We start from the raw sequence: 14885 nt of genomic DNA, 5'->3' as shown, positions 1-14885 counted from the left end.
GGCACATAGTAGACACTTGATAAATGCTTGTTGCTTGATTATGCAAAGTGTTGGGAGCACTAGGACAAAGCCCCTTTCCTAGACATTAACAAATTAATCCTTGTGTAGTTAAAGTCTGTCATGAGAGAAAGGTTAGAATCTAGAGACCATAGAGGAAGGATATCACTTTTGCAAGAAAGACAAATAACTCCTTCTCAGGGACTTTAGGGAAAGATTAGATTGTTTTCAAAGTGATTTTGTACTTTTGCTTTCCCACAGATTTCATTGCTGATGAAAGTTGTCTTCTGGTTCCAGTTTGGTTTTGTGGTGCTTGACATCCACGCAGTGAGGTCAATTCTCTTCTGTCCCCTAGTTTAGAGGAAGGAATTGCAGAAAACCCAATCACACATTTGGGTTTGGAAACATTGATATTTATACTCCAGGAGATTTTACTTTGGGAGAAGGAGGAGGAAAATTATATGTGACTTCTCCTGCAGTAGTAGACATTCTGTGTGTGTGTGTGTGTGTGTGTGTGTGTGTGTGTGTGTGTAGAATATTTTGCTGTAGGACGTAGAAGAAAGGCCAAATTTGGGACTACTCAAGGGGTTTAAAGGTTGGGTCTATGAAGTCAAATCTTGGTTTTCTAAGTAGCCAAATCAGTCTGACCAAGTTTGTTTGAATGACAGGGTCGATATCAGGAATCTGAGCTCTCAGGAGAGCCAGGCTGTCAAGACAGGGGTCTCAAAGATTGGAAGTGAGTTTAGGTTATGATTTTGGAGGTGGATTAAATTTGGTTACCTCAGAAACTCGGAAACAACTGTAGCATCCCAGACACTAGGAAGAAGCTGGTTTTCCCAACTGAAGATGCCTTAGTTGGACCCCAAAGCATAATATTTAGCCATGGCTTAGTTGAGATCTTCTTAGGCTAGGTTGAACCACATCTGGATACATTTCCTGCTGCCTGGTCTGTAGGGTCTCCTTATAGGAGTGACTCTAAATGTTCTCACACAGTCCAGGGGTATACTGATAAATATCTCTCCAGAAAAATTTAAAAAGGTACTTGGGACACAATTTTAAGTTTAATCGGCACTATCAACACTTTTTTGAAGTCTTGACAATCAACAAAATAATAAATCAAACCCTGACTTGTAGCCTTTGAAAATTTTTGAAAATTTTACTGAAAACGTAGTTATTGTCTCCATTCCACCCCTGTACACTGGGCAGCTGTTGTGGGAAATCAAAAACAAAAGGGAGGCAGTCAGCTTTAGTCTGATACTGGTTAATCCCCAAGCTTCAGCCTGGGTGTCCTCCAGGGGCCGTACCTTCAGGATTCATTTCTTTTGTCAACTTGAGTTTACCAACTGGATCCAGGATGCTAGATTAGGAGAGTATTTGTAGAATGAAGTGGCCCTTGCAGGCCAAGGACATTATTCCGCAGTGATTCCAGTTGAAGTTATGCAGGTAGGAAGTGGGCTGCCTGGCTGATGTTACTATGCAGTAGGCTTTGCTTTTCCAGGGGTTTCATTGCCAATGAAAGTTGTCATCTGGTTCCAGTTTGGTCTTATGGTGCTTGACATCCATGTAGTGGAGTCAACTCTCCCTTATATCTTAGTATAAAGGAAGCAGCTGCAGAAAACACAATCACAAATTTGGGTTTGGAAACACTGATACAGTCAGGTAGAGGCTGGAGGTATCTGAAACCAAATACCAAGCATGCTTTTGTTTATGCATGACTGAGTATTTCTCTTTGACTACATTTCAAAGCCAAACATGAACATTATTCATCGCTTTGTATGATTATGCTATTATTCTTTATTGTTAGTGTAAATAGTTGGGAAGAGACTGAGAAACTTGGGCTGATGATTAAAAATATATTTTGACTTTTTCTCCTAGATATTAAAGTTATAAGCAATTAATTTTAAAAAAATAGCTCCACCAGTTATTGATATCAGAGCCAACACACAACAGTGGTTAACATTTTCAATTTATGTCTGGATATTTTGGTTTCCCATACAAACAATCTATGTGTCACTCCTTTCCTTCCACTAGGGAGGCTGTTGATGTTTGTTAGCTTACTATCTGTTTACAAAATTGTACCTAATTTCTTTGGTGGTAGAATATAGTTTGTATAACCATTTCATAAAGAAAGGCACTGTTTGAATTCATTAAATGAATGCTAACTGCTAAACTCAACTGAATATGAAAGTAAGAAAATTACTCACTCTGTGGACTTTTGTAGGTCAGTCTCTGGGCAGTGACTCCTTTTAAGCCTGTAATACTGGGCTAAGTGAACAGGGTGACAGAGTAATCTTGTAGGTTTTCCTATGCTTTGATATACAAATGAAAACCATAATTAAAAAAGTTATTACTTTTGCAGGGATTCAAAACATGAAAATTATTCTTCCTCTTTCTACTTAATTCATGTGGGATTTCTATAAGCAGGTAACCGACATACCCCATCTTCCAGAAACAGTTTGTGTAATGAGAGAATAAATCTGGTAGAATAACAGGCATAGAAGTATTCATAATTACATTAGCAAGAATTGCATTGAGATATAATATATTTGTAATATTTGATTAAACCAAACTGCATAAAATACGGACTGCTAAATCCAAACACATATTCATAATAAAATATCAACATTTTAAATTATATCCTTTTAAAAATACTTCAAAAATCCAAACAACACTGTAGTACGTAGAAACAGCTGTCACTATTTATTTTAAGGTTATTTTATACAAAATGAAAATGGATAGCTTGAAGGAACAATGTTGCTTATTCTATGAACTTTTCAGGATATGATTAGTTTACCTGTTACTTATTTTAGAAAAGTTAGGATTGTCAAATAGCTTCTAAGATTATAAAGAAAAAGTGAGGATCTTAATCTTTTTCTGTTTTTGTTTCCTAGGTGCTAAGCTGAAGAATAGCCATAAAATAAAATTTCAGCCATTCCAGGCTCTGCCTTTGAATTAATTTTTGAATCATAAATTGAAAACAAAGACTTGCATAAACTTGATATTTCTTTATTCAGTCTTAAGCAAGGTCTAGGTATCTCATGTATGCTGGGACAATGGGATTGGGAAAAGGAAGGCATAATTTGGGGAAATGGGAAACAGCTCCTTGTTCTTGGTCTGGGAAAATTCCTGAGAAATTGAGGTACAGGGAATTGAGACCCCGTGGCCAAGAAACTGGAGAGTTGTAATGTCATTTTGGCATTCAGGGCACTCTGCAGCTCTCTCAGCAGATGTCAGATGTTTTCCTCAGTGTCAGGTGATAATGAGCCTTTCAAGCACCCACTGCAATAAGCATTTGATGGAATTACAATAATAGGTTCCATTACTTCTAGCAACTTTAGGCACCATTTCAGATAATTAAAATAATAAGATCAACTTTTTATTATCTAAATTGCAGATTATCAGTAACAGATAACTGTGGTAAAGTTCTTAAATAATTAGGGATTCTACTATGAAGTCCATTGTTGGCACTCATCATTTTCTTTTATTTCCAAATCAGCCAACAACAGAACAGGTGGCTTTTTTAAACCTATACAGCTACTACAATTATCCCCAAGTGAGGGAAGGTGTGAACTATAAATGCTTTGAATTTATAGCATCTTATTTTGGGCTAGTATTTTTTATCAGCCTGAGAAATGATGACACTTCTAAAAGGAAGCGAAGAGCATTAGGGAATATCGAGATGGAGTCTTGATTTGGTAAATTGCAACTTTCCAGAAGTTTATAAATCAAGTCTTCATAATTTAATAATTTTTTTGGTGGTGTGAAGCTCCAAAACATTTTGTAAGCTCATATTCAAATGTAAAACTAAGACCACATTCCCCAAATAAACTAATACCTTTTTAAAAAACTAAACACTATAAGCGGAATTAGGTGTTCCATAAAAGTGAACTGACCAGCCATTCAAACTTACTTCCATAAATACAAAATTTCTTTTATTTTAGGTACTTTTGGTGGAGATCATCATAGAATGTACTACATGGTACTAATCTCTAAAAGAGTAAACTGGATATATTTTAATATTTTCTTGACGAGTTAAGGTCATTATGATGATCAAGTATTACACAGTGTTGTAACAGAGAGAGAGACTCTCATGCTATAGAGTGATTTGGATGTGTCTCTTCTCTGTGTGTCTTTTGTTTTGGGTCCCATACCTGAGCTACCCCTTTGGCTTGGACTTTAAAAGGGGGCTACATACAGACATAAGAAGGGTTGGAGAGAGAAGCTGAATAGAGTAATAGACTGATATGGTCTCTGAGACCTGCACAAGCAGAAGGCCTCTTCAGGAGCCCTGAATGTTCTTCTACTTCCATCATTCTCTACCCTCCAGCTCTCCTCCCCCAAGAGAAAATGATGGCAGATGGAGACACAGACAAATGCGTCAAACTAAGAGGGAGTTGGAAATGCAGGAGCAGCCCTCTCCAGGCAGACATGAGAAGAGGAAAATGGACTGGCACAGCAGGGACCACGACATGCAGGAGAAGACTGAGACATTGCCTGTCAAGGGGACCCTATCTGGGTAGTACCAAAAAATTAAATGGACTTTATAGATCCCTGATGAAGTCCAGACCACCTGTTTTTTTCACTTGAGTGATTGCATGGGGGCTAAAAGCACTTGGAGCAATATAAGTCAAGTTCTCATGTTTCCAGGGAATCCTCAGGTGGAGAATATAAACCAAAATATAATTATTGAGAAGTCCTCATGGTTGAATTCTTCCTCAATGAATGAGCTCAAAGCTAAGGTTATGAGTAAGAGGTTACAGTAGAAAAGAACAGTGGCTTGGAGTAAGAATGTGCTTGAGTCCCAGGTGCTCTTCTTAATAATAATATGATCTTGTTAATTACTTAATCTTTTGGATCCCATTTCCTCTCCTTATAAAATGGGAATAATAATACTTTCATAATTTATCTCACAAGGTTGTTGTGAGGATCAGATGAATTAATAGATATGAAAATGTTTTGTACATGTAGAGCTGTTTAATGGACATTAAGTGGCCCTAGACTGCTTGAAATTTTTAGGGCTTGTGCCTGATTTTTATATATATTTTTCTGGTATCTTCCCCTTTTCTCAGCCTGTAAGCCATCATACTTGTTGGGGGCAGCTAGGTGGCGCAGTGGATAGAGCACCGGCCCTGAAGTCAGGAGAATCTGAATTCAAATTCGACCTCAGACCAAAGAGTTAACATTTACTAGCTATGTGACCCTGGGACCACTTAACCCCAATTGCCTAAAACATGAAACAAAAACAAAACAAAAACCCCCCCAAAAACCAGAATGCCTGGGTCTAGTAAACCCATCTGCTCTTTCTAATTTGCTGTTAAATAGTCTCTGGAATGAGGACTTTGTGAAATCTCTTTTGGCTGCTCAAGGTCTTTGCTTAGTTCAGATGCTTGAGGTTTCTGAATGGGTGATCCACAGATAAGCTGCTATTAAAATATTTTTTAAAAAATTAGTTATGCCACTGTTTTTCCAATAATATGAATAATAAAACTGATAGTACAGCTTCAATGACTCTAACCACAAGTGCCAATTCAATCCAATACTCATTATAAATGGCTAATATGGCCCATATAAGGAGAAATGTTGGGAAACATGGTTTGGGAGCAAAAAAACCCAAGAGAGGTAAAAGATTTGTGGGTTATACAAAAGCCACATAATTATATATCGTGATTATTTTCTTAATACTTTGAGGAGTAAAAGGATCTGGATATAAGTACCATCATACAAAATGAAAATGATTACATTTCAATGACAAGTTATTGACACAGGAATAATTTCCAATGCATAAAAAGCACTAAATTGTTAGAGCAAAGAACAAAATAATTATCAAACTAGAAGAAAAACCAAAAGTTAAAAGATAATGCAGACAATGCTATGAGGTTCTATTTCAATGCCTCAATAGAGTGTAGGCTTGCCCCTAGCTTCTCAAGGAACAAAGTTTGTCAAAAGAACACAAGCTCTAGTAGGAACAGGCTATGACTACTTTCCAGCTATAAAGAGGCTCACCACCACCAGGCTGGCCACTTGGGGATGAATTTTTTGACATGGCAACCCATGAGACAAAGAAAAATACAATTTTTTTCACATTGTCCAACTTTTGCAGTGACAATGGCAGAATGTCAGAAACAAGGACAAAGGTTGCTTAGAATCATAGTTTTGAAGACATGACAGTTTTGGTTTTGTCTTTGTATCCTCATTGACTAACACAATGTCTTTTATATAATATGCATTAAATAAATGCTAACCAAATTTAATCGAAAGTGTCACCATAAATGTTTTCTTCCAATAAGGTATTTCCTATGCATAAGAAGGGACTAGCCTATGAGAGCCCCATCCTGAGAGTATGCCTAGATTTGCCTTTACTAGTCAGTTATACAGTACATGCTCACATATCAATTTGCTTGGTTTTAATTCAATATGTGGAACTTTGGAAGCCTGTTTATAGTGAATGAGGGGCTGTGTGATGATAGAAAAATCTCTTAATTGGCTGCAGAACTGGAAGAATTGATGACTGGAAGTGCTAAGTGAGAATTGACGGGTAGGACCTGTAAATATTTCAATCTCTTTTCCTTTCTGGCAGGCAAATGAGGTAAGTACTAGGTGAAGAAGCAGTGGCAAGCTGCATTCCCTACGTGGCCACCATATGTCTGTGAGCACATGCTACGTTGTTTAATTTGCACTTGCTCTTTCTTCATTTTAGGTGAACAAGTATGCCAAAAAGAAAATTTCAAGGTGGTAATCTTGTGAATTTAGGAGAACCTGAGGTTCCATCAGAAATCCTATCAGAGGTCCTACTGTTGATTGGAATTGGCAGCAGAGTCCACTGGAGCAGTGGTGGCTGATGACAAAGGAAGTAACTCAGAGAAGATATAGGAAGATAGCAGTTTCAGGTAGTGACCCTTCAAAGTAGAGAAACACTTTCTCTGGACTTTAATGGGAGGAGTTCAATGTAGTTTCCAAGTTGAAAAAGAATTCTCCTATAGCAGGTGAGATCATCCAGTTGCTTTTATTTGTAGATAACATTGTGCTGATTGCACCATGTCCTTGATCATTGTAGAGCATCTTAAATGTTCAAAATAATTTGGCCTAAGTATCCAAGCAAAAACCCCAAGTGGATGAAGAATGTGTAGTGTCTATCACAGATTAACATGTTCAGTTGAATGAATGACTTACAAAGTTCATCTATCAGTATATTTATCTTGGAGTAACAATGCAAATGGCTAGTAAACTTCGCTAAGAACTGAAAAGGAGAAAAAAAGTAATCTGGATTACCTTTGGTAAAATACAGTTATTTTAATGACCCAAAGGTTCTTCATGAAACAAAGGACTATCTTTTTAGTAGCAGTTGATTCACCTGTTAATGCTATATGGTTGCAAGTCATTCATTACAATAGTCTCTGATAAATAAGAAAATTGAAGATTACCTAAAAGCCAATTCGGGAAATGATGAATAGAAGCAGGCTATAAGATATTACAAAAAGACATTACAAACAATTATACAGAATGAGTGATAAAAGATGTTTTTAGAAAAACATATGACAGGGGAAAAAAAGAACTATTCATGTGGCAGGGTGAAGGATAACTGATAGAAACCTGCATGCTCCATTAGTATCCATACAATGTCAAGAGAACTTGTTGAAGGTTTTTGGATGGACCCATGGTGGCACATAGAAGGATACAAGTTGTGTAGAATGGGAAGGCACGGATTGCCTATAAGCTATATCAATGGAGGTAATCACACAGATGAGATCATGGATTCATAAAACTACTAGAATTGATGTTGAAAAATGAGAAATGGATAAAAGAACAAATTTCATCACAGATTATTACCACTTCCCAAGGAAGTTAAGAGGATATAAATCAATTACCATAACAAGTGGAACAAAAGAGCCTAGACATCACCTTTGACAGCAAACATTTGATCTCCTTGCCAAGTGGAAAGACACTGTAGCCATAGCAATACTAGTCTAGAATGTAATTTTTTATAAGTCCTTATGAAGGAAGATGTTGGAAGAGTATAAGTAGTATAACCTCATAAAACAGGAAGAAACAGTGAAATGAAAAAGAAATTTACAGAAAGCTTTCTGTGAGTCCCAACTAAGCAAAAATATCCTGAGGACATTTAAGAATGAAATTGGAAAGATAACAAAAATGAAAAATAGAAGAGGTTTGTAAAGATTTTTATTTAAAAAAACTGTTTTCTTTTTTTTCTTTTCTTTTCTTTTTTTTTTGTTTAAGTTAGGCAATAGGGTTAAGTGACCAGCCCAGGGTTACACAGCTAGTGTTATGTGTCTGAGGCTGGATTTGAACTCAGGTCCTCCTGACCCCAGGGCCAGTGTTCTATTCACCACCCCTAAAAACCTATTTTCTTAATCAATTATAATAAAACCATTACACTCAGACTCTAACATCACAATCCTCAATGTAATCATAAGAAAGTAGAAACAGTAAAAACAAACAAAACCCCAAAGATATGAAGAAAAGCTCTTCTACTAATTAGATATAGGAGTAAGGAAAGAGAGGAGTTGATTGACTCTGAGGTTCCAAAACAAGGTGAGTAGAAAGATGCCAAAGATGAATAGATGAGGTTGCAAAACTAGGTGATTAGAAAGATGTCTAAAACAGAAACAGAAATGTTTGGAGGAGGGGTGGGCTTAGGAGCAAAGATGATGAATTCTGTTGAACATGTTGAATTTGGGAGACTTATAGGAAGTATATACTGGTGGAAATGTACAAAAAGCAGAATATAAATTTTGGATTGGATGGATTGGTGTTCATGAGACAGATTAGAGATACAGAGATTTGTGTGTTATTTACACTCATGAGAACTGAAAAGGTTTAGAGAAAGAAGAGAGGAAGAAAGAGCCTAGGGAGAACCCACAATTAGGGGACAAGAAATTGATGATAAAACAGCAATGTAGCAATCATGAGTAGGAGGTGAACCAGGTGAGAGAACTGCCTTGAAAAACCAAGAAGGAAGGACTATTCAGTAGGAGGGGATATAATCAGTGATAACAGATGGTACTCTACAGCAATAGTGTCAATCTCAAACAGAAATGGATCCCCACTAGCCATATATTGACTCAGAAAAAACCCCAACAAATTAATATGATCTAAGTTGTATTGTATTTTTATTTAGTTAGTTAAAAATTTCCCAATTACACTTCAATTGTTTAGATCTTATTCTCTGACTTCTGCTCTGCAGGGCTTCTTAAACTTTTTCCAAAGGTGACCCCTTCAGCATTTCTTGAACTGTGAGTCAAGACCCCTTATGGGTCACTTTTTATGTCATACAAGAGAAGCTGCCAATATTAGAGGCAATGTGGTGTTATAGATTGATCACTGACTTGGAGTCAGGAAGACTTGAGTTCAAATCCTACCTCTGCTATGTGACAATAGGCAAAAATCACTTAACCTCTTAGTTACCTCATCGGCAAAGTGGTGATAATAATACCTCTAAGGACACTGTCACAGATTTATGGGAGGACATGGAGAAGAATCACACAGAAAAGGAGACATGAATAGGTTATGATTTGCCGCACTGAAGGGAATATACAAATCAGTGAGGTCATAGATCCATTGAAGTATTAGAGTACCCACCTCACAGAGTTGTCATGAGACTCAAATGGTGGCCCAGTGATAGAAATCTGGCCTTAGATACTTACTGCATGATCCTAAGCAAGTCACTTAACCTCTTTTTGCTTCAATTTCCTCATCAACAAAATGGAGATAATAATAGCACCTATCTCCCAGAGTTGTTATGGGGATCTAATCAGACTACATTTGTCAAGTACCTGGCATATAATAGGTATTTACTAAATATAAGATATTATTACATGATATAATATATGTCAATACTTTGTAAACTTGAAAATATATATAAATCTCAGTTATTATTAGTAATACACTTAAAATTTAATGAATATCATTCTGTAATTTTTTTAAGGTCTTATACTCTACAATGGTTCATTGATAACTGATTCTTGGTAAAATTACAATAAACCTTTGATAATAATTACAGAAAATTCTAGCTGAATCAAGTTTAGTTTTTTTTTTCTTTTTTGTTTTTTGGTGAGGCAATGGGGTTAATGACTTGCCCAAGGTCACACAGCTAGTGAGTATAATGTGTCTGAGGTCACATTTGAACTCAGGTCCCCCTTACTCCAACGTCGGTTCTCTATCCACTGTGCCACCTAGATGTCCCTTCAAATTTAGTTTTTAAAACTTAAAAGTTTTGATTTCTATGCAAAGAATGTTGTCTAGAGAGTTGTTTGAAATTGTACTTTTTCCCTTTTATGAAACTCCATAAATCTGTACTAAATGACTTTCTGAATATTTTATCTCAGTAGTCAATCTAAACTCTTGCTATATTAACTACTAAAAGGCCATTCCCATTAAAACTATGACAAGCATTCGTAAAATGTCCTAATGATACTCAAGGTAACAGAGCAAGGAATTAAAACGTCACGTAGGCAAACATACACCTAGAACTTAGCCACCACTACGTATGCCAGCATCAAGTATTCCCTTATTTTTTCCCCACCAACATTTGAAAGAGACCTTAGAGATCATCTAGTGATTAGATTCTAGTCCAACCTACTTGATTTACAGATAAGGAAAATGAATCCTGGATAGGTGAAGTGACTGTTTGAAGTGATTCATCTAATTAAGTGTCAGCAAACAAGGACCTAAGTCTCCCAATATTATGTGGTCTGTTATTCTTTTCATCATATCGCAACTAAAATCATGCTAAAAAAATAAAAGGAACTTTTTCTGTATAGGAAACAACTCATGGGCAATTTCTGGCCAGAAAACAAACAAACAAAGATAGAAGCATATCACAAAGCCTTCTAAGAGATTCCCATTGTCTCTGCTTCCACCTCCTTTACTAAGATAAGCCACCAGCTTTTCCAGAAGTCTACTCCCACACATGCTACCTCTTATGGGAGTACATTTCCGTGGCCTTCTCCCATCTGCCTTACCATACTGTTCATTAGTGGTAAACATGCTTTTAGTTTTGGGGCTTACAAAATAGTGATATAGTATACTCTGTACTGTTAAAATAGCCTTAGGATTCTTTAAAAAAAGTTGAGACTGCTTGATTTCTAACTCTCTAATTCTATGATTTACTGAGATGATAATATTCGAGAATATAAGTTGTTTCCTCTGAGACAAGCATAGTAAAATATAAATATAAAAAATGGGTTAAGCATTATTGTAAAAACAAAATTTACATTATTTCTTAGAAAAATGTTCAAGTGTTATGCATCCATTCATCATTGTATATTTTACAGATAAGTGCTCCAGACAGAAAAAGAGCAAGGTCTGGAATTTTGTTGAAGGAGAATAGGTTGCACCTCATTGGTAAATTTGCACTGTACTTTCAAAAACCCTGAACTATTTCCTGCCACAAAAGCCACAGTCTTAGCACCAGCAGTCTCCTAGTGATGCTAAATGATTACAAATAGTGGAACATGATCTTGGAAGAATTAAAATTACACTTAACCTGAAGGGCATTGAAAGATGTGTAATTGATTTAAATTGGCTTCAACAATGACTTTCACAAGAAGAGTGACATAAAGGATATCATTAAGAGCAGAAAGTAGTGGATCAGCTAGTTATTGAATTAAATTGAATTGCCTTAGGAAGTCACAAAACCATGCTGATGGAGTCCACTACCAGTGCATATTATCTAAGCTTGGTTGAGTCCTCAATGCTCCCAGAAGTCTGTTTCTAACTTTTTTTAAAATTAGGTCCCATGGTCACACCCATCTATGTCTTTTTAGATCATCTTCCCTTGTACTTGAGAAAAATAAGAAAATTGGTCATAAAGTCAGTTATCTTCCTATTTCATACCTTTAAACCCCTCCATATTGCCTCTCTTCCTTTTCTGCAGTCTTTGAGGAAGAGGTGGCCCTTCTTTCCAAGACTAACTCTTCTATTGTGCTGATGCTCTTTCCCTCTTTTAATTATTAAAAAGTTTTTTATTTGATAGGGCATAATGCTGTCTTAAAGGCTCTCAAACAACAAGGGACCTCTCATGTACCTGTATGAATTATACAAGATTCCTTGGAAGATGTAATAGACCATTTTTAAACTTTTTTTTGACAATATACTATTTAATGACCCTTTGATCATTAATATCAAACAAGGCATATGTTTGCCAAATGTTAGTATCCTTGTAATGTCAAGGGAACTCAAGGATGGGCCCCCAGCAGGTTTGGTAGACTCTCTATGGGGGATATAAACAAGAGTTTTTACAGGATTGCATGCATGGATGTGTCATAATCTGCATTTTTGGAGGAAATGCATCGATCAAAGATCATTGAATCAGAGAGTTAGAGGAGGAAGAGACTTTTGAAGTCAGCCTTCTAGCTTGAGTTCTCTGGATCTCAGATTTCTTATCTGAAAAAGCTCAAGCTCTCTGATTCTATAATTCTTCTTATGTCTATCATGTGTTTCTCCATTTCCAGTTGGTTGTCTGATAGCCAACCTAATAAGCTCTTAGGAAAGAAATGTATTGAATTGAATGAATTGTTGACTTGGCAAAGTCTCATAGTCTCATAGTTTAATGATACAAATACCAAAAAAAAAGTCATTCAGGGACCTTAGAATAGTAAAGTTGGGCCTCCCCAGTTTTCCTCCAACTTTCCCAGGTTTCAATCTCAATCTTGCTCTGGTCACTCAGCGCTTCCAATAAATAATATAGCTCTGTAAAGCCATAATTATATACTGGTTACTTTTGTATATGTTACTTTCAATATTTTTTTTCTGGCCTCCATTCTATATCTACTCAGAATATAAACTCATTGAGGGCAAGGGTCCCACTCCCAAGGAACCTAACAGTGTTCTGCACAAGATGGGTGCACAACATCTGTGGAAACTACCTTTCCTTTCATAAACCTTAAAGGGCTACAAAAATGAGAGTTATTCTAATCACCATTCACACAGACACTACCCTTATTCAAGCCCTCAATGCCTCTTAACTGGACTACAGTTAATATGAACTTGTTTAGAAATATTTTGATAACTGTATTTCAATAAATTGGTTTCCTTTGTCATCTTATATATTTTGTTTTATGCATTTTAAATTATTCAGAAATGGGATCCATAGATTTTACCAGGCTACCAAAGTGGTCTGAGGACACAAAAAAGATTAAGAAGCCCTGGCACAGGACGACCATCTCCACTCTTGAAACTCCTAGCTCCTTTCAATGTTCAGTTTAAGTGCTGCTACCTTCAAAATACCTTGATTGCCACAGTTCTTAATGCAACATCCTCCTCTCTCACACTTTATTAATTTTGTTTAAAAACAAGATTTGCTTCTTAGTATGTTCTATCACCCTAGAAGGATGTAACCTGCCTGAGGGCAAGGATTCTCTCACTTCTGTCTTTGTATGGATTACACTTAGCACAGTTTCTGGCATTATAACAGAAAATAAATGTTTGTTCATTGATTTTTCTTCCTATCTCTAGAGCTACTGTTTGACTTCTTATCTATGAGTCACAGGTATCTGGCACTTTAATCTTCTGTCTAGGTGCTCAAGAACATGACTGTTTTCACTCAGTATCCACTGTAGGTGGTAGGTGGTAAGGTGCAATGCACTTAATAAATGCTTGATTCATTTGTATACCTGTCTTAACGCCCTACCAGGATCACAGATTTAGATCTGGAAGGGACGATGAAAGCCTTACACCAACTCCTTTATTTTACAGCTGAGGAAATTGAGGCCCAGATAAGTTTAGTGATAATTCTGCCACCTCTAGTCCTCCAAGTCCCCAAGAGCTGGGACTTGAGTAAGGTCAAGGCTCAGTGCTTTGTTTTGCTCATCTTTGCGTCTATGGGCTGCACACAGCAGGTGCTTAAAAGGAGGCAGGAGGAAGTGGGCGGAATTATCTGCTGCGCTCCGTCACCAGGCAGTTGGTGTCACTCAAGGTGGGATTAAGGAACCCCCGCCAGCGTGCGGGGAGAGCGGAGAAGAGCAGACCACTAGGGTTATCTTCCCGCCCGCATTCTCCCAAATCCCCTTCTCATCCCTATCCTCATCCTCCCTCCTGCTCTTCCAGCCATTGCCCGCCAACTAAGAGGTGACATCACTTCGCGGCCGGGAGTGTACTAACATGCTCCAGCGAGCGGCGGCTGCTAGGGACCCGGAAGTGGAAGCGACTGCGGGCAGGCACCCCAAAGACAGGCGGCTGCCGAACTTCTCGCACCACTCCCAAACGGTATCGAACCTACTGAGCCTGCGTCATCTTGACTGTTTGCGCAAGCGCAGTCAGCTCCACGAAACCTCTGCAAGATTCTAGAAAAACGAGCGGCTCCGAAGCCTTTTTCTTTGGAGCTGGAGTTAACGTGGGCGGGTGAAGGAAGGAAGGAGGAAGGTGCGGAAGAGCTTTGAAATTGGGCGAGGGCGGGCTTGGTGCAGCAGCGAGGAGGGGCTGGCGAGCAGCGGCTTCCTCTGCAGCGGTTCTGTGGGTGGATTGCGGGTGGGGGGATGGGGGTCTGAGCCAGTCTAGAGTGCGGACCTTGGGGAGAGCATGGTCGAGAGGGAGGGAGTCAGATGACCAGACCGGCGCTGGCTTTGTGGAATTTCTGCTCATTTGCGAGTACCGCCGCCTGGAGCTACTAGTGGCCATGAGGTGCTGTACTCTGACCCCCTCGGATGATTCACAAGAACCCTTATACGTACAGGGTGCTTGCCCTTCAAGGCATCAGCCCTGTAGTTAGAGAAGGAAAAAAAAACAGGCGCAAATGTATCTATTGAAGAATAATACAACTAGACAGGATGTAATTAAATGATTAATTGGCGTGGTGCAGAAATTAAGTTTAATAGGAATTCGTTAAAGGAGAGTGAAGTGTGGGCTGCCGTAGTTCGGGCTCCACCAAAGTA

General features: G+C 37.9%; 1 long non-coding RNA gene across 1 annotated transcript; it reads right to left on the bottom strand.

Annotated features, from left to right (window-relative positions):
- Positions 1 to 1205: 1205 nt before the first annotated feature.
- Positions 1206 to 14184, bottom strand: LOC110212246 (uncharacterized). The gene is made up of 3 exons (XR_002325614.2): positions 14116 to 14184; positions 2202 to 2306; positions 1206 to 1605 (listed from the first exon to the last, which is right to left on the bottom strand). It is a non-coding gene; the product is annotated as an uncharacterized LOC110212246 (long non-coding RNA).
- Between the last annotated feature and the right edge of the window lie 701 nt (positions 14185 to 14885).

This window comes from Phascolarctos cinereus, unplaced genomic scaffold (genome assembly GCF_003287225.1).
Source record: "Phascolarctos cinereus isolate Bilbo 61053 unplaced genomic scaffold, phaCin_HiC Scaffold_9;HRSCAF=440, whole genome shotgun sequence".
NCBI lineage: Eukaryota > Metazoa > Chordata > Mammalia > Diprotodontia > Phascolarctidae > Phascolarctos > Phascolarctos cinereus.
The sequence above is the reverse complement of the archived record's forward strand: the minus strand, read 5'-3'. Positions and strand labels throughout refer to the sequence as shown.